Here is a 24438-nt window from a genome sequence, read left to right as displayed (position 1 = left end):
TATGCTTGATTTTCTCTTCCTTAATGTAATCCAAGCATATATCAAGATCAATTTAAAATTTAGATTCTGGAGAATCTCATTTACTACTAATCTTTTTAATCTTTCTTTGAATATATGACCCAAACATCTATGCCACAAGTATGCAGAACTCTCATCCAATGAACTATATTTAATTTCAACATTTTGATGAATATCAAAAAGGAATTCAGCCTATAAAAAAACAAAGAGAAACTGTTGCTATGTGTAACGTTTAAGCCTTATGGGGTATGTTTTGATTACGTATTTTATTTGTTATACTCTGTCTAACATAATTTTTTTTTATTTTAGAATTATGGATTAAAATATTTTTTAAAACATTATCGAAAAATAAGTTTCGTCTACTTATTAAAATTCTTCAATTACTATATTACTTTTGTTAATCTTCTTAAACAGAGGCAGATTTAGAATTTTGAGCTTCTGGGTGTCAAGCAAATGCATTCATTACATCTATCTTAAGCTTCTGTTCCGCAAAGTACACCAAGAATAATTTTTTAATAATATTATAAATATACATCACTTATTTATGATTGTTCTCGGCAAATTTCATATTTAAAAAATGGTCAGTGATGACATCATTATTTATATTTGTAAATACATCACATTATATGGACACTTCATTTTTAATTTCTTTATGAATAATAACAACACTTTGTTTGCACTTCATTAAATTTTATTTTATTAGTGTAACGCTTTGTTAGTGAAGTTATGAAAATGAAATATTAAGTAAATATTCTTTATAACCAGAAAGGAATAATCCTTTGATCAAAGATTAACAAATTAAATTGATCAAAATGTTCGCAACAATTTTCCAATGCATAAAAAATTAACGGCAATCAAAGATAAATACAAAAAAAGTAATTTTTATTGATGACTCTTGTGAGTACAATTCTATTGTTCTCTTGATTCTTCTCTCCTAACTATAGAAAGGACCCGAGGGCCTTCAGTAGCGTGTTTCTCGAATTGTTGGATGGTTTGGACTTTTAGAGATGTATTTAAATCTTCGGAAATGTCGAAAATATTTTGTCGCTTTAGAATAATCTCCAGGAAGAACTCCGTTGATTGCTCCTTGCAAGAACTTACTAGTCGATGCCGACGTTGCCAATGCTTGTCAAAGTTCTCTTTCCTAATCCCCCCTTCCTTTAGAATGTTATGTTACCCCCTATTTATAGTTGTACGGAGTAGGCCTGGTTGCTTGTGATTGGTCGAAATATGTCACTTTGACAGTTGGTGACTTTTGACTGGTTCTTGAATTTGATTGAGATTTTCACATCATTTGTACATGTGGTGTCGCCTCGTTGGTCTTGGATTTGATGTGGACACTTAGTCACGCTGACACGTGGCATGAGTTTGGGCTCCCAAGTGTAATGGACCTTGGTATCAAATTTCATAAAATGAACTAATTAATTTGTAGGGCTCAAATTAATTAATCAACCCAAATGATCATGATTAAACTCAAATTTTATACGAATTTAAGTCATTGAATTTTATATGTCTACAAATGCCCCTACTTCGAGACTTGTCGATGTGTAGGCTTGCCGAAACTTGGCGGCGAAACTTGAAGTACTCATGAATGTGTTTTCATTTTCATGACTTTGAAGATATTTATTTCTCATCGGTGCATCCTAGTTAGAACAATACTTGTGAGTGGTCTAACTAGAGTTTCCTCCATGAACTTTCATGACGTGAAAGGTTTCATCAAAGCAACCAACAATTTGATTATGGTGATCCTCATTTTTTGCTACAATCGAGTACAAACTCGATATTATTTCAAGAGTATTAAAAAAATGACCAACTTGATTAAGTTTTTTGACTCTTCTTGGATAAGTACGAACATGAGAAATTACCTCCTTAATATTTATTTAAGTAATTCTTACTAGAACAACAATGTGACTCTCTCAATATATTTGAATTAAAAGAATCAATACAACATCCTCACTTGACATATTGCATATATGAAGTAAAAAAGTTGACTTGAATTTTTGTACCAAAGGAAAATATTAACTTTCCTTTTGGTTTCATGTACCAAAGAAAAATATTAACTTTCCTTTTGGTTTTAAAGAAAGAATTAAAGCCTCCTCCAAAGAAATCTCCACAATATGATAATTTTTTAAATAGTTGGAAATTTGAGATTCCCAGGGATTCTACATTCCTTGTACACTAACTAAAAACTGTTCATAGGAGCCTCTATATAAGAAGATGTTATGAAATCATATCAACTACAATCTTTTGAAATCCGTAGCCCTTGCAAAAACAACCCTTGGCCTCTTTGTGACCATGTATTTGAAAAACACTGGCAACATCGGTGAAAGATATACATGGAGTGTATTTCCTAATTTTCAACTTCCAACACTCGCAAAGTAAAAATTATATCTGACTGTAGGAATGTCCAAATGTTGAATGGTTTAGTTTTGAATAAACTAGACTCATGTTACTTCGATATATCAAAAAATAAATGGTAAACACCTTCAAGATTGACGGAAATAAATTTTTGAAGTTTGTCTTCAGATATGGCTGATCTTCTCACAGATTTGAGTTGTCTCACTAAAATATACTTTTCTTGATGTAGGAGCATCCAAATGATGAGTGGATTAGTTCTAAAGAGACTAGACCTGTATTTCTGTGTCATATCCAAAAATCAATGTCAAACACTTTCTATATTGATGGGAATCACTTTTGAAGTTCGTCTCCAAGTATGACCTATTGATTTTACAGCTTTGTGTACCCTCGCTAAAATGTCCGTATCATGAGATTGGAGTGGCCAAATCATGAGCCGTTTGATCACTACAAGAAATCTGATTTTTAGTGGCGATAAAAGTCGCCTCAAAAGAACCAAAAGTCACCATTGAATTTTTTTAGCAATGACAATTATGCCATTGGTAATACCTCCATAACTATGGTTATTTGTGGTGACAAAGTATCCTCGCCACAATGAAAAGTTATTTGTGACGACTATTACTGCCACAAAAGATAGAAAATTACGCTGCAAAATATTTTTTGACAAAATATATTTGGGCTAGGTCGCCACTGATATACCGGAATTAGCAGTGACTTTGTCATCACAAAATCACCATTAATTGTGACCACTTGTTTGTTGCTACTAAAACTTTTGCATATCAATTGTGACCACCTGTTTGTCGCCACTAAAACTTACACACATCAATTGTGACCATCTGTTTGTCGCCACTAAAACTTCCGCACATCAATTGTGACAACCTATTTGTCGCCACTAAAACTTCTATACGTCAATTGTGACCACTTGTTTGTCGCCACTAAAACTTCTGCGCATCAATTATGACCACTTTTTTGTTGCCACTAAAACTTCTGCATTAGTAACGACCTTTGTCGCCATAAAATCAATATCAAAAGTATTTTACAAAATTAACAACAAATTTTAAGAACTAGAAATAATATTAGCTAATAAAAGCATCCAGTAGTGTTTTACAAAATTATCCTCCGATCAAATATTATAAGTACATTGCTTAATAAGAAGTCAACGGCATATATGTTAAGAACAACATAGTTCTTCAGTATTATCATATTCATACATATGATCAAAAATAAAAAATGCATTCTACGTTTTTATGCTCCTCCTTGGTCAACCCATTATTTAAGAATGTCCCTGCCATTAAAAAAGCACCAAATCACTATATTTACTAAAAAACTTAAGGGATTAAACTGATAATTACATGCTCAAGGGATTTCACAACCTTGGCTATTGAGTGGATATTGTAATGCCGTATTGATACAAGACTATATGTGTATCAAGAGATTCTAACCAACACAATAACAACAAGATGAACAACAAGGTGCTAGTGAATCGAAATAGGCCTCACACGGCTTCACTAGATTTTGAGTTTGTGTTTTGAACAAGAAAATGAGATGAATAACAAGGTAGCAATGCTAGTGAATCAAAATATGCCTCACACGGCTTCACTAGATTTTGAGTTTGTATTTTGAACAAGAAAATTAGATGAATAACAAGGCAACAAATGAGGTGAGCACATCCACCAGCCAAGATAGACTTTTAGAGAGGAAAATAATACAAACAAAAAGTTGCCCATATCCCACATTCTTTCACATGCCAAAAGAAAAAGAGTTCTGAAGCAAGAGAAATCCTGCTTCTGAAATGCATACAAACAAAAATCATTATTTCCTTTAGGTTTTCTTTTCCTTAGAGGATGGAGAAGTGTGGCCAGGCAGCATAAAGTCCTCTCAAGTTTATTATAACTTTAGACATGACCCTTTCGCACTATCGAATTCCAATTTCTTCCTTGCTGGCATCCAGTATTTTTATTATCTTCTTATTTTAACAAGTCAATAAAGATAAAGGACCATGGTAAGCTCAAGCTCTTTCAATACAGAATCTTCATGTAATTTCAATAAGTGATGTTGTACAGTTATAAGAACTATTAGTTGGATGTCAAAGAATTAGTTGGAAAAATTTAAACACATATGAAAAGGCCTATTCCAGAAGTTAAATGGATAGCTGATTAAGTGACTTAAATGAAAACAAAGTATCATATCTTGGAGATGAGAATTAAATTCAATTAACGGCATTTTATAATTCTCCTTGTGTCTTTATATACCAAGTATCATGGTACAACACATTAGTGAAAGCAGCTACAGTTTAAAGGTTCTTTTGATGGAATTCATGAGTAACAAGACAAATACCTTCAGAATTATACAATGTATTAGTTGACCAATTCATTTGGTTGCTCAAAGAATACTGTACTTTTTGATGCAGCGATCTATGCTCATTAGCAAAACCTCGATCACCTGGGCTGGATTCATCATCACAGCTATAATAAGCGGTTGAATCTGATGACCTAGCCTGTGAAACCAATGATTTATAAGTCAAAAGGAGAAGTGATATAAGGTAAACACAAGTGCAGAAATATTATGGGAGTAGCACAAAAAATCTCTTCACAAGTAACCAAACCAGTAGCATAAAAAATCTCTTCACATAACCAAAAATCAACCAGTGGTGCTAGTACACGATTCTCGCGACTGAAAAATTATGGGATGGTGGTATCTGTTATGTTGATTTTTTGGCTGGTGGCTGTGGGCTATTAGATCTGGTGTGTTGACTATTGGTTGGCCGAAGAAAGGGGTAGCACTGGAGGATCTCAAAGTCGTTTGGAGCGGTTGATGGTTCCAATGAAGTCCACTGGTTGAGGTGAAAATGGAGATACCTGGTAATACAGAAGTAGAAGGGGTAGTGGTGAGTACGATGATGGATAAAAGTAGATCATGAACCTTCACAATAATTTTGCAGTGCCATTTTGAGTACTTTCGAGTTCCTTCACAATCTTAACAAAGACAGTAGATCATGAACCTTTACAAGATTGCAATTCTTGGAATTTTAAGAAAAATGTTAAAGAACAAAATTCGTAATAAGACAACTTGTTGCAGTTCAACATAAAAAAGTTCAATCCAGAAAATCTTGTTAATTGAAACACATATCAGCTATACCAATAATTTATAGCATGTACATGTCTGTAAATACTGCTAAGAACATGTTAACTCAAATAGTTTAGATATTCATTACAAAAAAAGATATGAAATCATTGAGAAAGAGAAAACAAAAAGCACTTGGGTTCATCAAATCCAACAAGACCATTTGAATATTAATGTACAATATAGAAATCAGGAGTATAGGAAGTCATACTTATTAGTCAACAAAATCCAACAAGACATATCGAGAAAATATTTCATGGCACCAGAAGACTTTTTCAGTGCCATTTATCGTCGAGCAATAATGGTACAACTTATTAGGACCTCCATACTGGTGGGAAGTAGTTATTAACTGGTGGCATCTATATTTGCTATTGATCAATAAAATTCATACTTTTTTGTGGGGGTCCTACAACAGAAACCGCTTGGCTGGTTCATAAAACAACAACAACAAGATACCCAGTATATTCCCACAAAGTGGGGTGTGAGAGGGTAAGTGTACGCAATCCATACCACTACCTCAGATGTGAGATAGAAAGGTTGTTTCTGATAGTCCCCCATCTTAAAAAAAATAGTAAAGGGATAAAAATAATAAGGGGAAAAAATAGTAAAGGGAAGGCTGGTTCATAAACTCAATTAATGAGTTCTTACATAGCCGAGATAGTATTATACATAATGCATCTCATTACTTTAAGCCAATACCCCACAAATATCAACAGACATATATTGAAACCAAGTGAAAACGTAAGTGTAAATAATCATCAACTACAAGGAGAAAATTTAATTTTGTCAGAGGGGGCAGAAGGGATTAAAGTACAAAGATATATTAGGGTAGAAAAAGAAGGCAAAGGGAACGAAACATACACTATTTCAGCAGCTTTGAGAGCCCTCATGGCATCAGAAGTGCCCATCTGAAATACAACTTGATTTCTTTCCTCGGGGCATGTTATGAAAACAACATTGTCAGTTCCCTTCTCCAATATGTCAGTAGTCCCTAAGACATCTAAGGAATAAGGGATGAAACTCATGAGAAATATTTTTGATGCACCGAGTTTAGCAACTTCTTTTGTTTTGTCATCTCATATGATACTAGGTAGCCTGCATTGAAAGACATGTTTCACTATGATATTTATCTTTTTGTCGTCATTTCACTTTACAAGATATGTCACTCTGAATCCTATTCATCCGTGGTCATACTACCTAAAAATATATAGTAAGATAGCAAGGAATAGAACATACTGCCATTTTAAGAGTATATTATCTTTCTACAATCAAATAGTATATTATCTTTCTCAAAATAATAGAAAGGCATAAAGCATTTGCAATGTAATCACTTTGGTAAATCTTGATCACTTGGAAAGATACTAAATTAATTACCGGATGACATATATACTATTTCACTGTTCGCGATGTTCGCTGCCTAGATAATAACTGACAAATCCATGTTTCGTATCCAAGTGGCAATCAGCACTAACACTAAATATTTAGATTTACGCTAAAAAAGTTCCCATATCTCTCTCAGCTATTCCATTTAAGTTATGCATCCAGGTTAAGCTTTATCATCACCAAATATCTTCAATTAAAAGGCTCATTTTGATATAGAGAGACACATAACATGATGAAATTTAAAAATCCTCATTGTTCATTCATTAACATGAAAATATTAACATCGATAACTTATCCAAATTGACATATACAACAGAATCAAATCAAGGTTATACTCATTGAATAAGGGATCGTGGAAAACACAAAACCATCTATGTCCTTGCTTCCTTGATGTTTAGAAAGAGTTGGTTTCATCCGTAGTATATCTCTACATATTACATAATACTTAATATATATATAACAAGGCAGCGGTTAAAGGATAATACGTACATAAGATAGTAAGAAAATATGAATAAGAAATTACCATTAACTCGCTGCTCACATTTGATGATCTTATGATCAATAATCTACTCTCCATAGGTTATGTCTGCACCATATTCGACAGCAATCATCCTAAATGAAAATGTACCCTGATAGACAAATAATAAAAGTATAAGGTCCATAGGCATCTAAGAGCAACATATAATAAAGTGCAAAGGTACTAAGAGCAGTCATAAGACTTTTAACAACACTTCCTAATAAGCTAAACAACAACAGCTTGCACATAAAGCTCGAAGATCGGTGAACACTACCAAAGGCGTAGTTAATTGATTGAACACTACCAATATAGAAGATCAGTGTATACACTCAATCCTTCTCAGACCCTACCGGTGTGATTACACTGAATTTTTTGTTATTGATGTAGATGGTTAGTGCATACGCTCTACACTCCTCAAATCCTATATGTGAGATTACACTTGGTTTGTTGTAGTTGATATAGATGGTTAGCCAGAAATTAGTACCTCTAAGTTAACACCATCTCGATAGCCCTTGATTTCTTTTCTGAACTTGAGAAAAATCTCGGCATTAGGTGGGTGGTGGGATAAAAATCCTATTGATGTTGTAAGACAATCTACAAGAATAGGAGAAACTCCCAATGTATCAAATTCTTACACCATCAATAGTTAATTGTTGATTCAACGTACCTGATCTACAAACATGTATCACAATAACAACACCAAAAGGTCTACAAATTCAAAAATGAACTTTCAACTTACCCAAAGAAATATAAACACAACTTTTAAGATTGAAAATAAACAAAATACAAAAATAAATTTGGGAGAAACATAAATCGTACCTTCGTCTCTATAACCTCAAGAATTTTGAACTCTATCCTTCGTCCTTTAACCTTACAGTATTCAATTCCTACATATTTTTAAGTTGGTTAATGAAATAGCACATGCAATCTAAAAAAATACATATATACCCAAAAGGATTTTGACCACATACCTTATTTGAGAAAAAATAAGAATTTCTAGCAAAGAAATATTGTGTTCTTGCAAAATATTTGAGTTAAATAAATTATGTGTGATAATCAAACATGAACTTTAGAAAAAACTATTTCAGCAAAGAGGAACAAGTTTGAACAGGAAAATTTTAGGCATTTCAGCTAACAAATTTGAGCTGACCCATTTAGGAAAATTTGAGATTTAAGCAAAGTTTTAATCGACAAACCTAACAAATTTCAGCTAACCCATTTAGGAAAATTTGTTTCTTCAATGGATTTGAGATTTTGATTGAGCAAAGAAGAGATTTTGGTTGAGCAAAGATGCTAAAATGGTACTCTGTTGAGCTTGAGCAAAGAGAAAACCAGAAGTTTTCTAAAATTTCATTATCTAATACCTACTCGGAGTTTTCCATTATTATATTTTAAATAATAAAATAAATTAATTTTAGTGGCGATGATGTCGCCACATAATTACATTTAGAGGCGATATTTTATTAGCCGTCACTATAAAAATGGAGCCAAAAATTTATTATTACAGGGAACTAAAATTTTCAGTATAGTAACAACTATTAGAGGCGACAAAATTTATCTGATGCTAAAAGGTGATGTATTGCAGCGAAAATAATTGTCGCCACTAAATATGATGTTTCTGCAGCAACAAATTGACTAGCCGCTAATTGTCACCACTATAAAACCTATTTCTTGTAGTGGATCTTAATGTAACTTGACTTTATGTAAAATATCTACTCCAAATATGGAAGATTAAATCAACATCAATTAATCAAGAACAATTTTTGAAGTTGATGCTATAAGCTGTTATGTCGTGACTCCGAATGACATGTTCATGATTGCTCCTCTTTTATTCTTGTAGGTTCATGGAAAAATGCAAGTAGTATCGATATCAGACCAATAATATACAAGCATTGTTCAGATGATTGGTCAGGAACTACTTGAGGCATTATTTTTGAGTTGCAGTTTTCAATGAGCAACAACTAAGTGCTTCACCTATTTTCTTGATGATTTGGAGAGCAATATTCCCTCTCACGGGTTGGAAATAGACACTCGAAGCAACTCTTTTCTATCCTTGGCAAGAAAATTTGTGGCTATTTCCTTGCATCTTGGCATAGAAGATCAATGGTTGAAAACCAAATTTCACGCTAATTGACATTAGTATCAGCCATGTTGAACTAGGCTGATGTGTTTCTCCCAATGTTGATCATGCCAAATCGAAGAATCATGTCTTTGGTACCTACACTTACTGCTAGATTGAAGTTTCACGTAGTTGGCATCGATCCACATAGAACCGAGGAGCTTTATCCAGTCAACACTGTAGATGTGTTCCATCTTTATTTTATTATACAGGTTTTTGCAAATGGTCTTGATATCAGACCCAAAAAGGTCGATATGATTGGATTTGAACCATTTGGTGTATTACTTACTTACTCTTGATATCAAAGGGATGTAAAATGATGTGATTTGACGTTGAAAGTTTCCCTTTCTAACTTCTGTAAGCAAGTACTTGGTTTCATTCTTTTGGCCTTATGATGATGAAGTTCTGAGTGTCTGCAGTCCATCCTTTCAAAGAAAGTACGTGGTTCATCTCATTCTTGGGGCTCGATGATAAGGAGGCTTCGAGTGAGAGCATCCCATTCTTGTTAAGGAGCATATACGTAGTGCCATCCAGATTGGTAATATTGATACAGGGAGTAGCCTTTTCTGACTCTGGTGAGAAAGTACTAGACACACGTCTACAAAAATATTTATTCTCTGATGAGAGAAAAAATATGAGTTATTTGATTCATAAAAAAGGAACTCAATGTCCTGTTATGTCTGTTTTATCAGCTTTGCGCAGTGTCACAATAAATTCCGTATCTCAACATAGGAGTATTGAAATCAGGCACCATTTCTTGTGTTGAAAACTAGACTCGTAGAGATACGTCCCACATGGGAATCCAAATAATGTTGCACCCAAATCATCCCAGATATTGCCCAAAAACTGATCTTCTAATCTTGGTTCGCTAGGTTTATCAGCTTTCCGCAGCGTCACAATAAATTTTGTATCTCAAAGTAGGAGTATCGAAATCAGGTGACATTTATTTTGTTGGAAAGTAGATTCGTATACCTACAACATAAATAAAAATAATACTTAACACCTTTACAAATTTATACAGATATATTATCTAAGTCAGCTTAGTTCAAAATCTAACGGTCTATTTCGCAACTTTGAGCTGCTATGATAGAAAAATCATAATTTGGCATAGGAGCCTTTGAATCATGAGCTATATTTTTTTATTTTTTAGAAATCTCTAAGATATTCCACGTAAATAAAAATGATGGTGAACACCTATACATATTTATCCAAATATATTATCAAAATCTGCTTTGCCTTGCTAGTCTCTTCACTTTCCACGTATGCGGTGAATTTAGCGAAAGAACGTCTATCCTCATGTGATATCTATGTCAATTCAAAGTGTTATTGCTGTGCTTAAATAATGGAACACGTTTTTCCTCTTTTTCCTTATTTTTTTAACTCATATGACTGAACTTAAAGTAAAATTACTCTAGGTTGCCTACGTACCTCTGGAGGATCAAGTCATAATATAGTTCAGGAATGATGAGTTAAGTTTTTTTATCTTCTTTTTCTTTTTTCCTTTCTTCTTTTTTTATTCTTTTTAGAGAGAGAGACGTTCATAATTTAGACTCATGCAGGCCGGGAGTGATTTGACTTGTAGTTTAGGCTCATGTGTCAAAAAATATTTTGACTTGTAGTTTAGGCTGTGTGTCTAGGATAATTTTGAATTGCAGTTTAGGCTCGTGCATTGAAGAGTAGTTTGACTTTTAATTTAGGCTCATGCATTGAGAAACAGCTTAACTTGAAATTTAGGCTCGTGCACCGAGGAGCATTTTGACTTGCTGTTTAGGCTCATACATTGAGGAGCATTCTGGAGAAGAATTCGTGTAATGTAACTTTCCTCCCAATCCTTTGTAATAAAATATTGTTGCACTTTAGTTTGGTATTTATTGCCCCTATTAGTTGAAGTAGATTTACACTTGATCTTGTGTCGACTTTTGGAAGTTGGAGTTTAGAAGTCCTTTGATATTTTTTTCTTTTACGAATGATCAATGTCCAAGTGTCACCCCTCTAGCTATTGGAGAATTCATTTGACATGGACTTTCTTATTATTTTCTTTAGGGTCGGAACCTCAATTGGGTCAAAGCTCCCAAATTGCAGCATGATTATTTTTTCACCTATTGGTGATGCCACAGAGCACATGGGTTGTATAACTTTTGAAATTAAACTTTTTTTATGGTCCAGTTCGGTACTAACATGATTTTCATCAACTATATCGCCATTATCAATGATGATCTTTCCTTTTCGGATTAACGTAATGATTTTTCCTTTAGAATGAAGCATTTTGCGGTTTGATGACTAACAATGAGGTGAAATTTACAGTACCTAAGATCATCGACTTTGTTTGATTCTTCAGGTCACTTTGACTTAGGGAATTCAATGACTTCTTTGGCTAGAAACTCATCAAGAATCCCAAGAACATCAGAGTCGAGAAAAGGATATACCCTTGCTTGTAATTCCTTCAAGGTTGGTTGATTTTTCACGTCTCGCATTTGTTGCTTTTGGAGCTTCCTCTTTTAAATTTTGTCTTATGGAGGCCTTCATAAAACTCCCAGTTTTCATCATAGATCCCCCAATTTGGTCTTCAGACGAGTATTTGAATTTCATGACTTCTTTCCTAGGATAAAAAATAGGTGATGTCATTCTATGACTTGCAATACTTAGCTCCATGTCCTAAGCGCACGTAGCTAATTCTTCAATTATTCGAGTCTTAATTCCTTGGAAGATGTACACAAGGCCCCAATGTATCCCTTGAATGCAAACCTCAATTACAGAAGTTTTAGAAAGTTGATCCTTGCAATCGAAGCTCAATGTTCGCCAGTGATTTATGTAGTCCACTACAGTCTCATCTTTACTTTGTCTTGTGTTTGCCAACTCCATCATGCTGATTGTACGATGGGTGCTGTAGAAAAAATTTAAGAACTGACTTTCTAGTTGCTCCCACCAATCAATTGATTCAAACTCCAAGTCCGTCTTCCAATCAAAAGTGTTTTCTTTCAAAGAGAGAACAAACTACTTGACAAGAAGATCACCATGTGTGCTAGCACTGCTACAAAATGAGCGATGTGTTGTCTCGAATTTCACTTTCCATAAAATTATTGAAACTTTGGTGGTTGATATCCAATTGGCATCATCAAGCCCTCTATTCTCTTAGAACACGACTTTGAGTATCCTATGAAACTTTATGATGGATCGCCATATTCTGCCTAGATGGTGTTTGCAATCATATCTTGCAGTTGTTGAACTGTTAGAGTGGCCACTGAAGAAGATCGATCAACATATTGATTGTCACTTGACTTGATGAGAGATTCACCATCAAATTTTTCTTGTAATGTTAGATTATAATTTGACTCTCCAGGATTGTAGAGATCTAACTTGCTCATAAGTTGGGTAATTTGATGATCTTTCTCATCAACAGACTTATTCAAGACTTCAATGGTTTTCTCTATCATTGCAAACTTCTAATCCATGTCAACTGCATCAACCATAAAGGTGTTGAATTTCGTTGAAGTTGGAGAATTCGTTAAGTCTTCAGATTCTCAAAAGTTGCAGACAGTTCATCTGAAAACATAGAGGCAAAGTTTCCCCCAGGGGTTGTAGTTACAGCCAAAATTTGAGATTTTCTACTTTTTTTCATCTCTAAAAAGGTGAAATGTTTAGATCCATCCAAAGTATAAGCATTGAGATTGCGTCGATTATGGGGCCAACAAGTTTGATCTCATTAGAGGTGAAAGTAGTAGACTTCTTACACGAAACGTCATTAATTTTTCGGAAATCCATTGCAGTAGTTGAATTTGTGATTTTTCAGTTTGCAGAAGGTAGAAATGAAGAGTTGAACTGGTCCAACTAGGCGTGCCAAAATTTGTTCGCAACAATTTTTCAATGCGTCAAAAATTAAATGTGACCAAAGATAAATAAAAGACAAAAAAAAGTAATTTTTATTGATGAATCTCGTGAGTAAAATTCTTGTTATTCACTTGACTCTTCTCTCCTAAACCTAGAAATGATTCGAGGGCCTTCAGTAGCATATTTCTCAAATCGTTGGATGGTTTGTACTCCTAGAGATGTATTTTAGTCGCCAAAAATGTCAAAAAATATTTTATTGCTTTAGAATAATCTTCGGAAAGAACTCTGTTGATTGCTCCGTGCAAGAACTTAATAGTCGATGCCAAAGCTTGTCAAAGTCCTCTTTTGAATCCCCCTCCTTTAGAATGTTATGTTACCCCTATTTATAGTTGTAGGGAGTAGGCCTGGTTGCTTGTGATTGGTCGAAATATGTTACTTTGACACTTGACAACTTTTGACTGGTTCTTGAATTTGGATGAAATTTCCACATTATTTGTACATGTGGCATAATTCCATTGGTTTTGGATTTGATGGGATGCCAAGTCACACTGACACGTGGCATGAGTCTGGGCTCCCAAATGTAATGGACGTTGGTCTCAAATTTGATAAAATTGACTAATTAATTTGTAGGGCCCAAATTAATGAATCAATCCAAATGATCATGAATTAAACTCAAATTTTATATGAATTTAACCTGTTAAATTTTATATGTCTACACAACAATGTCTCTACTAATTAGTATTAAGTCAACTAATTAAAAAAAACAGAAAGAAAGAGATTGTATGCTTCCTTGGGTTTTTTAACCAGTAAACAAGTTAAAATTTTAATAAATTGTTGACACATTGATAGAGATACTAGCCTTGTGGAATACTTACCACACTGAAATGCAGAAGAAGGTAATAATAACAAAGATGATAATCAGCTAAATCATCGATTTGGCTATATGTATAGCCATGGACACTATGAGAAAGATCCATAAAATATGGGTATACACATCTGCAATCAACATGGCGTTTCTAGAAATTGACACAACCTAGATAAATAGAAAATAATGAAAATACCCTTCTCGGGTGAAGGAGACATGTTGCTGGGAAGAGGTTTTTTAGTGAACTCTCTATTTTATAATAAGGGAATATACACCTATTTTATATGTAGAGTTTCGATCGAAGTTTGTGTGTGTCATGGCACCCCCACGAGCATTAGTAGATTCACCCAACTCTTAAATAATAATTTAATTAGATCACACACAGACACACACACATATATATACACTAGTTTAGGGTACATGTGTTTCACGTGTGCATCGTATCAGTATTATTAATTTGAATATTATAAATGTTTGAAAAATCCTGATATTGTTGTAAGCCTACATAATTTTAATTTTTCTTTCCATTGGGAGTCTGAAACCACATTTCATTTTATGGTGGTCACTATTTCAAAGATTTTTTCATGCCCAACTCATACAATTTTAAACAGATGAAATAGTAACAAATGACTCTAAACATACATTTAATTTAAATTTAAAGAGTATATTTTTAAAAATATTTATTAAAAATTATTATAGTTCCACTGTCTTATTACTGTTCATGAATAAAATAAGACAAAACAACAAATTAACACCTTGTTCAATGCCTTCGTCCTCTTCTAACAAAGTCTTGTTCTATACACAAATCAAATCCTTTCTAGAATTTTAGTCTCCAAACCTTTCTTCTTCTCCTCCAACAACTTCTTTATGACTAGCATATGCTCTTCTAATATGAATAAAGAAATATGTTAATTAGTTAGAAGTCCTAATTTTTATAAAAAGAATATAATCAAAATTACAACAAATTTTAAAAAACATCTGTGAAACTAAAAACCAACATCATAAAGCTAACCTCAAATTCATCTTTTTATATTTCTTCTTTCCAGAGCTAATTTCAACCAACTAAGCTCAGTCCTCAGGCAATATTCAAAGACCCTTTATTTGAAGGTAACAACATCTTGGTAAGTTGTTTAGTAAACACTATGACTCATGATGCTTTATTGTATCTTTGATTTTATTGATTTGTAGTTTGACACAGTTAGTTCTTAAATTTAAATAGTCATCTTTGATGCCTATAAATCTGCTTAAAAGCCAATTCCCACAAGCAAACATCATAAATCTACTTAAATTTTTAGAGACTCAAAAATTGTAACTGACGTTCTATGGTTATTTTAAATTAGTCTACCTAAAACCTACCGATACATGTGAGTAAAATTTGTGGCAACCATGTTTCGACAGTAACATATTTGTTTCATACATTTTTTGATAAAAAAAATTCAACTAAAAGAAAAAAAAGAGAAATTATCAAAAATTGTAGAATCCGTTGTCGATTTTATACCATTCATATATAAATTTAAAAAGCAAAATACTTTGTCTTGCATCATATATTAGAGGGAATCCATTGTCAATTGTAAGTAATAAAAGATGATGATAATGAATGCAAGAAGGCACTTGAATGACAATCAAAAAATAAGAAGAAAAAAAAAGCAGAAGTAAAAGAAGCAGCGTATTTTCTAGTCAAGTTTGATTAAAATATTAGTACTTAAGTAAAATTGTAGGAATACTTTTTTTTATATATAAGATAAAATTCTAATTAATTTAAAAGTGTTAAATATTATGATTTCTTACAAAGATCAAATAAGGATTTTAATTAATTGAAAAGTCATAAACATTAGAATGTTACATAAATGACAATTATTTGAGAAAATAATAAATGAAATATGTCAATAGGTTTAAAACATAAAGGAACTTAAAACAACTGGTCTTTAATTATTATATGTTTATTTTACAATTTATTTTTTTTCTCATTCAAATATCTTACTCCCTCTATTCTTTTACAAGTGTTCTTTTTGTATTGTAATTTTATATCTGAATAAGTGTATTTTTAAGTCTTTAAGAATATTTTGATCATAATCTTCCTAATCTACTTTTGAGTTTAAATTTAAATATAATAATCAATGTCAACACAAAAAGAGATAACATTTAATTTGAGATAAATTGATAAAGTTATCTTTAATTTTCTAGTTGTGAGTAGTTTATTACAAGATGAGTCCAAGTCAAAGAATACTTATTTAAAAATGAAGGGAGTAGTAGATCTTATCCTAAAGGTAACTTAAATACATGAATATTTTATTATTTATAATTTTGCTATTATTCTCTAATGATTGCTTTGTTTACTATATTAATAAAATCATAAAAATTAATTGGTTATAATCCTTTAACAAAGAATAGACTTCAAATCTTAGAGTTATTTCTAGTAACACGTAGGAAACATTGAATTTCCTCCAAAAGGTTTTCCTGATCAAAACAATAATTCAATACATTGAATAAATGACAACAGTAAATGAATATGCTTCAAAAATAGGATGTTTGTTATTCATCATATTAGATCTCAGTATGTCATAATTGGTCATGTATCATAAAGGGAAGAAATTAATAGGATACAATTGTTAAATTCAAGTTGATTAGTTAATTCCTTATTTAGACAATTATACTTTTTTCAATCCCTTAAAATTTTTCTTGGGACGATAGTTTATCTCATATATAATCTGGAACAAATGTTGAATTATTAAATCAGATGAAGAATTTTTTGATGAAATAACTTGAAGGCAATTGCTCTCCAATTAATAAACACATAAAAAAGGCTAGCGGTGGTACAAAAAGGATGACATTCAATACGATCAAGAGAAAAATCAATCCAAGCACAAACTAAAAGCTACTGCTATGAGATAATATAAAGCACCATATGAAAATATCAAGAAAATAAAAGCTATATATATATTATATATAAAAGAAAACAAACTTTCATTTTATCAGCTACTTTATACGGCAACAACATACTTGTTCGTCCAATTTTTCGATTATAAATTTTCAACAAAAAGAAAAACACAAAAGATTATCAAGAAAGAAGAATTTGTTATCAATTATAGATTCTATACAATGCATAGATAATCTTTAAGTTATTAACAAAGAAAAGTAAAGAAAAACAAGAAAGATAATGTGAAATTTACCGCAAGAACACACAATTCATCCTCTAACTCTAGAGAAGAAGAGAATTAGCTATGGAGAAGAATCAAAAGCAGAGTACTCATTGATAGAAGATAGGGTAATAAGTCTATTAAAACCACTTTATCCACTTGTATTAGGGAGTATTTATAGACTTAGCTAATAGTTCTAGAATCAACTAGAAACTTCCTTCCTCACACTATCCTAGCTGACAATTAGTAGTAACTAACTAATTAACTAATCGGTTAGTTAGGGGGTACTCTAATGTAACAGTGCACAGCTGAATGAAACAGTAATAGTCAGTGTAACTAAACTATTACATTTAACTAATCTACATGTACATTTAACTAATCTCCATGTAACCAATTTTATAGCCAACTCTTCAACACACCCACTCAAGCTGCAGGGTGCAATATATTGAGCACACCAAGATTCCCAATAAGATGGGAATGTTGCTCATGACTCAAACTTTTAGTTAGCATATCTGCTTCTTGATGTTGTGAGGGCACATATACAGTTTTGATCATGCCAGCTTTGATCTTGTCTCGAATAAAATGACAATCAATTTTGATGCTCTTAGTTCTCTCATGAAATATGAGGTTTTCTACTAGCTAAATAGCTGATTTGCTATCACTTATTACTATGATAGGTTTATTAATAGCAACACCTAGATCATTGAATAAGCCTTCCAACCAAGTAATGATAAGTTCCGCTACTGCAAAGGCCATACTTCTTTACTTAGCTCCAGCTGAGCTTCTAGAAACCGTGTGTTGTTTCTTGGACTTCCAAGATACAAGTGATCCACCAAGTTTTATCACACAACCAGTGATAGATCTTCTAGTGTTAGGGCATGCTGCCCAATCAGAATCACACCAACAAATTAAGTTTGTGATGCCCTGGGGTTGTATCCATATGCCCTGACCTACTGATCTTTTTAGATATCTTATAACTCTGTGTGCTTCGTTCAAGTGAGATTTTTTTGGCATCTACATAAATTGGCTTAATATCTGTACTGCATAACTAATATCAGGTCTGGTAATTATAGCATACATGAGCTTCCCAACTAATCTTTGATAGGCAGTAACATAATTCAGAACCACATCATTTGTTACTCTAACAACTTTATCAACCTCTACAGAGGTTAGCTTAGAATTAGATTCTAGTGGAGTATTTGCTGGTTTTTCTCCAGCAAGTCTAGTCTCTGAAATCAGTTTAAGATGTACTTTCTTTGATTTAAAATAATTCCCTGTCTAGACCTTAGAATCTCAATACCAAGTAAGTACTTAAGCTCTCCCAAGTCCTTGAGCTTAAATTGTTGGTGTAATTCCTCCTTAGCTTCTGCAATCATGGACTCGTTATCTCCAATGATGATCAAGTCATCAACATAGACTAAGATCATGACTATGCATGTGACCTTTCTTAAAATGATCAATGAATAATCATATGCACTTAGAGTAAAACTAGCTTGCAATAGGGATAAAGTAATCTTGATATTACATTGTCTTTGTAATGCCCCGAGTCTGTACCCCGGATGCTACATGGTGCTTATAACCCCGAAGGACCATAAGCTAACCCATCACTGATATCTACTATGAGCTCTGAAATATGATACTGTAATAAATATGAAATAATAGGATGAAATGCCATAAGGTTCAAAATCTTTAAATACTGATAAAGTGTATCAACTGAAATAACAATTTGTAAAACTGAACACTGTTTAAAAACTAGTCTAAAAAGCCTTTAATCTGAAGCTGTCTGACAGTGGAGTTGATGGGACAATCCCCCAACTAACTCCATCTTCTAAAATACTGAGTCTACTGTAATAATGAAATAAAAGAATATCCTCGATAGATAAGGACTCACTACTAAATTTATTGCTGGCTAAATCTGGGTCTATCTATGTGCGGTCAGGAATCTGAGCGTCCAAACCTATGATATAAGACATCATAGAGCAAAAAAAAATAGTATGCATCACCATGTGGAATGTACTGGTATGCTAGATTAGGTAAGGCTGAATGCAAGGGTTCATATGTATGAACAATAACTGACTGAATGATATAGAAAAACTGAACATAAGAGTACGTGGATAATCTGAAATACTGTAAATACTGAGCATGCAATATTATGCATATATATATACTGTAACAGGGCTTTTCTGAAGCTAAGTATTGAGTTTAGATATAGAGTAACTAATAATCTGAGATTTCTAATAACTGAGTTAATGATACTGATTAATTATATCTGACAGTCCTAATTCTGTAGAATTGAACTGAGTTTTATTCTGAAGACTAAAACTAAAATTGTGGGAGATATTCATCTAACCGAGATGCCCCAAAAAAGATAAGATAACTGAGTTGGGGTTCAATCTATAACTCCAATTAGAAGGGTGTCAGTACTATGCCACAGGTAAAGACAACTGAAGAGATACCCTTATCTGGCAGGTACTCTAATGAGAATGGTGGAACCCTTAACTGGCAGGTTAAAACACCTCATCAACCCTCAACTGGCAGGTTTGATGCCTCAACCTACGCTGGCTACATAGCTCTGGAATGCAAGGATTGCTTCTAAGGATCACATGCTTTACTAGCAGGTGAGCCCCCACCCTTGGGTTCACTTGGTGCTGAATCCTACTCCCAACTAAGAGACACTAAACTGAGTATATTGAACTGGACTAGACTGATACTGAGTTTACTGAGTTTTCTTGAGTTCTATAACTGACTGATTTCTACTGAGTTCTGTAACTAAATTAATTCTACTAATTATGACATGACTAATACTATTTTGTAATTGACACTGGCTCTAAGTAAACAGCTAATTTTTTGAGTATTAAATACCCTTAGGACTCGATAGCATGAAAAGTAAAGCATAACATGATCTTGCAAAGTATAACAATGTACAGTTATTCATAATTCATCCATAGAGACATTTTATCAAACACTTGTAGGGCATTAGCTTGTACATATACTAGCATGTCATGATTTCATCAATTAATTTACATTGTCATTCTATCAAACACTTGGGGAGCTCCACTTAATGTACATAATCATGGATAACATACAGACATTGCAACTAGAATGCCCAAACTTGTAATTTCATGGGTTTAGCATGCAATTCATATAATTTTCCATAAATGCTACTCTAATTTCATGAATCTTATAATAACCATGTACTAAAAACCCAATTAACATCATAGACATGCATACGATCAATTTTAAATATGGGAATTCATAATTTCATAAACTTGTAGTTTTAAAAAGAGATTCTTGGGCTCTATGGGTGAAAGGTACACATTGATGAACACTTAACATACCTGTGTATCTCAATTCTTGAAGTTTTTGGAGGATTTGTTGAATTTGTTCTTGATTCCTTGAGAGTTAGAGTTTGTTAATTGAGAGAGAATGATTTTTTTCATGAGATAAGTGCGCAAATAATAAGATAATTGGCTATTTAGGGCTTTAATACCATGTATAGGCTGACTGAAATGAGGGAGAAAGACTTACAAGTCCTTGGAAATTAAATCTCGAAATTAACTGAAAAATCCTAATTTTCACCCATGGTGCGATGCGGTATTATCACGTTGTGTCTCTGGAAATTGATAATTGGGAACTGAGGGCTTGGCGCGATGCGGTGGAATCACGGTGCCCCTTTGATCATGAAATTTGGACTCATCGTGATGCGGTGGGATCGCGTTGATACACTGGAAATTGACAAATGTAAGAATAAGCTTTGGCGCGATGTACCGATATCGTTGTACCTCATTGGAAACTGACTATTTCCATTTTGACATACTCTGCGATGCGTTACTGGCTTGAATGACGCTGTTTAACGACTGAAACTTAAAATAGCCATAACTTCTTACCCGGTTATCAGATTTAGGCAAATTTGATATCATTGGAAAGCTAATTGAATTTCCTATGCAACGACAGGCACTAAACTTAAAAATACTGAGTATTTTAAAATTTTTATATTAGATAACTCATGGACTGAGAGTCAATTTAGGCAAGGAAAATATAGGGTATTAAAATATCTTCCCTTTGGGAACATTCATCCTCAAATGAGACTGATTAAACACTGATATAGTGAGATGACACACTGAATATGCATATCTGATGCATGACTACATGACCTAAATACTAACAAACTAAATCCGTATACTGAATATACATATTTTATGCATGGAATACATGACTGAAGCTACTGATAAGGTGAATTTTCATACTAAACATGCATATCTGATGCATGAGTACATGTCTGAAATAATTCATGAATGCATGACTGAATATGCAATGGGAATGGATACCAAGTTATAATTATAGCTGAACATGGAACTGAGTTAAACTAAGAAAGATGGTTACCTTAAGATAGATCTGAGGTTAGAGAGAAGAGGTGAGGATACTTGGTCCGCATATCTACTTCTGCTTCCCTAGTAGCTCCCTCTACGGAATGATTTCACCAAAGAACTTTGACTAAGGGAACTTCTTTGTTCCTCAGCATATGAATCTGATGATCGAGGGTCTGGACTGGAACCTCTTTGAAAGAGAGATCATTCTGAAAATTTACATCCTCTAAGGAGAATATAACTGCTGGTTCACCAATGCATTTCTTTAGCAAGGAGACATGGAATACAGGATGTATTGAAGCTAGATCCGAAGGTAACTCAAGGTCATAAGCTACCTTTCCAAAATGACTGAGAATCTTGTATGGACCGACATATCGGGGACTAAGCTTTCCCTTCTTGTCGAACCTCTTTACTTATTTCATGGGAGAGATTTTCAAGAACACAAAATCACCGATCTCAAACTAGAGATCCTTTCTCCTTACATCTGCGTAAGATTTTTGTCGGTTTTAGGCTACCCTAAGTCTTTCTCTGATCAACTAAATCTTCTCTAAGGCATTAAACACTAGGTCAGGCCCTACTATTGTGGCCTCACCTACCTCAAACCAATCAATTAGAGATCTACATCTCCTACTATAGAGAGCCTTAAATGAAGCCATCTGAATAATGGAATGATAGATGTTATTATATGCAAACTCGATCAAAGGAAAGTGGTCATCCCAACTACCCTTAAAATCTACAATGCATGCTCTTATCATATCTTCTAGAGTTTGAATGGTCTTTTTTTCTTGACCATCTGTCTGAGTGTGGAAGGCTTTACTGAGATGAACTTGGGTACCAAAACCCTTTTGGAATGGTTACCAGAAATGAGAGGTAAACTGGATACCTCTATCTGAGATAATAGATACTGGGACTCCGTGTAACTTGACCAACTTTTTTATATAGAGTTTAGCATAGTCCTCGACTGAATAGGAGGTATGAACTGGTAATAATAAGATGATTTGGTTATCCTATATACGATAACCCATATATGATCATGTTAATGACGAGTACGAGGCAAACCCATCACAAAGTCCATGTTCACTTCTTCCCATTTCCATGTGGGAATACTAAACTCTTGCATGGACCTACTCAGATTCTGGTGTTCAATCAAACTCAGATTCTGGTGTTCAATCTTAGCTTGTTGATATGTAGAGAATTTAGCTATAAATTTTGCAAAATCTCTCTTCATCCCACTCCACCAATAGATCTCCCACAAATCATGGTACATCTTAGTGGCCCGGATGAATGGAGCAACGTGCACCATGCACTTTTGCGAGAATTCATTGCCTCAAGTCATCTACACCTGGCACACATAGCCGACCCTGGAAACGCAAAACACCATCTCCCCCATGGGAGAAAACCTCTACTTTTTGATATCTGACTGACTCTTTCAGTATAACAAGACTGGGATCTCTATCCTATTTTTCCTTTACCTTGGAAACTATAAAGGATTCAGAACCCATACACTTCCTTCTGCTGAATCAACTAAGTAGACACCTATTCGGGCAAGCTAATGAACTTCCTAAACTAACTTCTTCTTCATCCTCAACATGAGTAACAATACCCATAGACAATCTACTGAGAGCATCATCCACTACATTAGCCTTGCCCGAATGATAAAGAACACTCATGTCATAATTTTTCAATAAATCTAACCACCTTCTCTGACACAAATTTAAATCTTCCTAAGAAAAGACATACTGCAAGCTCTTGCGATCTGTGAAACATCTATATGCACTCCATACAAATAGTGCCTCCACATCTTTAAGGCAAACATTACAGTTGCTAACTCAAGATCATGAGTTGCATAATTTTTATCATAGGGATTAAGCTATCTGGAGGCGTAGGCTATGACCTACCTCTCTGCATGAGGGTTGTGGATACATCACAGTACACAATAAATCCATTTAAACCATCTGGTAGAGTCAAAATTAGGGCTGAGGTAAGTCGAGTCTTCAAATCTTGAAAACTCTTCTCGTAGGAATCTGACCACTAAAACTTGACTTTTTTCTAAGTCAATCTGGATGTAAGGAATACAATAGACGAAAACAATTCAACAAACTAATGGTAATAGCCATCTAAATCTAAGAAACTCTTGATATCTAATAGAGAGAAGGGTTTAGGCTATTTTTTCACCAATTTGGTCTTTTGAGGGTCAACTCTAATTCCATCATCGAAAATAATATGACCAAGGAATGCTACAAACCTTATACAAGATTTGCACTTACTGAATTTGGCGAACAACTGATGAGTTCTGAGAGTCTGAAGTATGATTCTGAGGTGATCTTTATGATTATTCTTGCTACGAGAATAGACAAGAAGGTCATCGATGAAGACTATAACGAACATGTCCAAGTAATGCTTGAAAACGTGGTTCATTAAATCCATGAAAGCTGTTGGGGCATTAGTAAGACCAAAGGCATGACTAGAAAATCGAAGTGACCATACTGAGTTTGGAAAGCTATTTTTGGAATGTCACCCTTTCTAACTTTGAGCTGATGATAGCCTGATTTGAGGTCTATCATAGAAAAGTAACTAGAACCCTAAAGTTGGTTAAACAAGTCATCAATTCTAGGAAGTGGGTATTTGTTCTTGACTGTGACTTTGTTCAATTGATGATAGTCTATACACATTCTAAGATAACTATCTTTATTACTCACAAATAGAACTGGTGCACACTACGAAGA

General features: G+C 33.6%; 1 long non-coding RNA gene across 3 annotated transcripts; it reads right to left on the bottom strand.

Moving 5' to 3' along the window:
• Positions 1-3469: 3469 nt before the first annotated feature.
• Positions 3470-8739, bottom strand: LOC107877266. Of its 3 annotated transcripts, XR_007057698.1 has the most exons (6): positions 8593-8739; positions 8216-8283; positions 7403-7508; positions 6358-6591; positions 4711-4870; positions 3470-3658 (listed from the first exon to the last, which is right to left on the bottom strand). It is a non-coding gene; the product is annotated as an uncharacterized LOC107877266 (long non-coding RNA). The 3 variants fall into 3 exon arrangements; XR_007057697.1 differs by lacking the exons at positions 3470-3658; positions 4711-4870 and adding an exon at positions 4884-5231; XR_001676283.2 differs by lacking the exons at positions 3470-3658; positions 4711-4870 and adding an exon at positions 4884-5231 and having other exon boundaries at positions 6358-6496.
• Between the last annotated feature and the right edge of the window lie 15699 nt (positions 8740-24438).

Source organism: Capsicum annuum, chromosome 7 (genome assembly GCF_002878395.1).
Source record: "Capsicum annuum cultivar UCD-10X-F1 chromosome 7, UCD10Xv1.1, whole genome shotgun sequence".
Taxonomy (NCBI): domain Eukaryota; kingdom Viridiplantae; phylum Streptophyta; class Magnoliopsida; order Solanales; family Solanaceae; genus Capsicum; species Capsicum annuum.
This window is presented reverse-complemented; position numbering and strand designations above follow the sequence as displayed.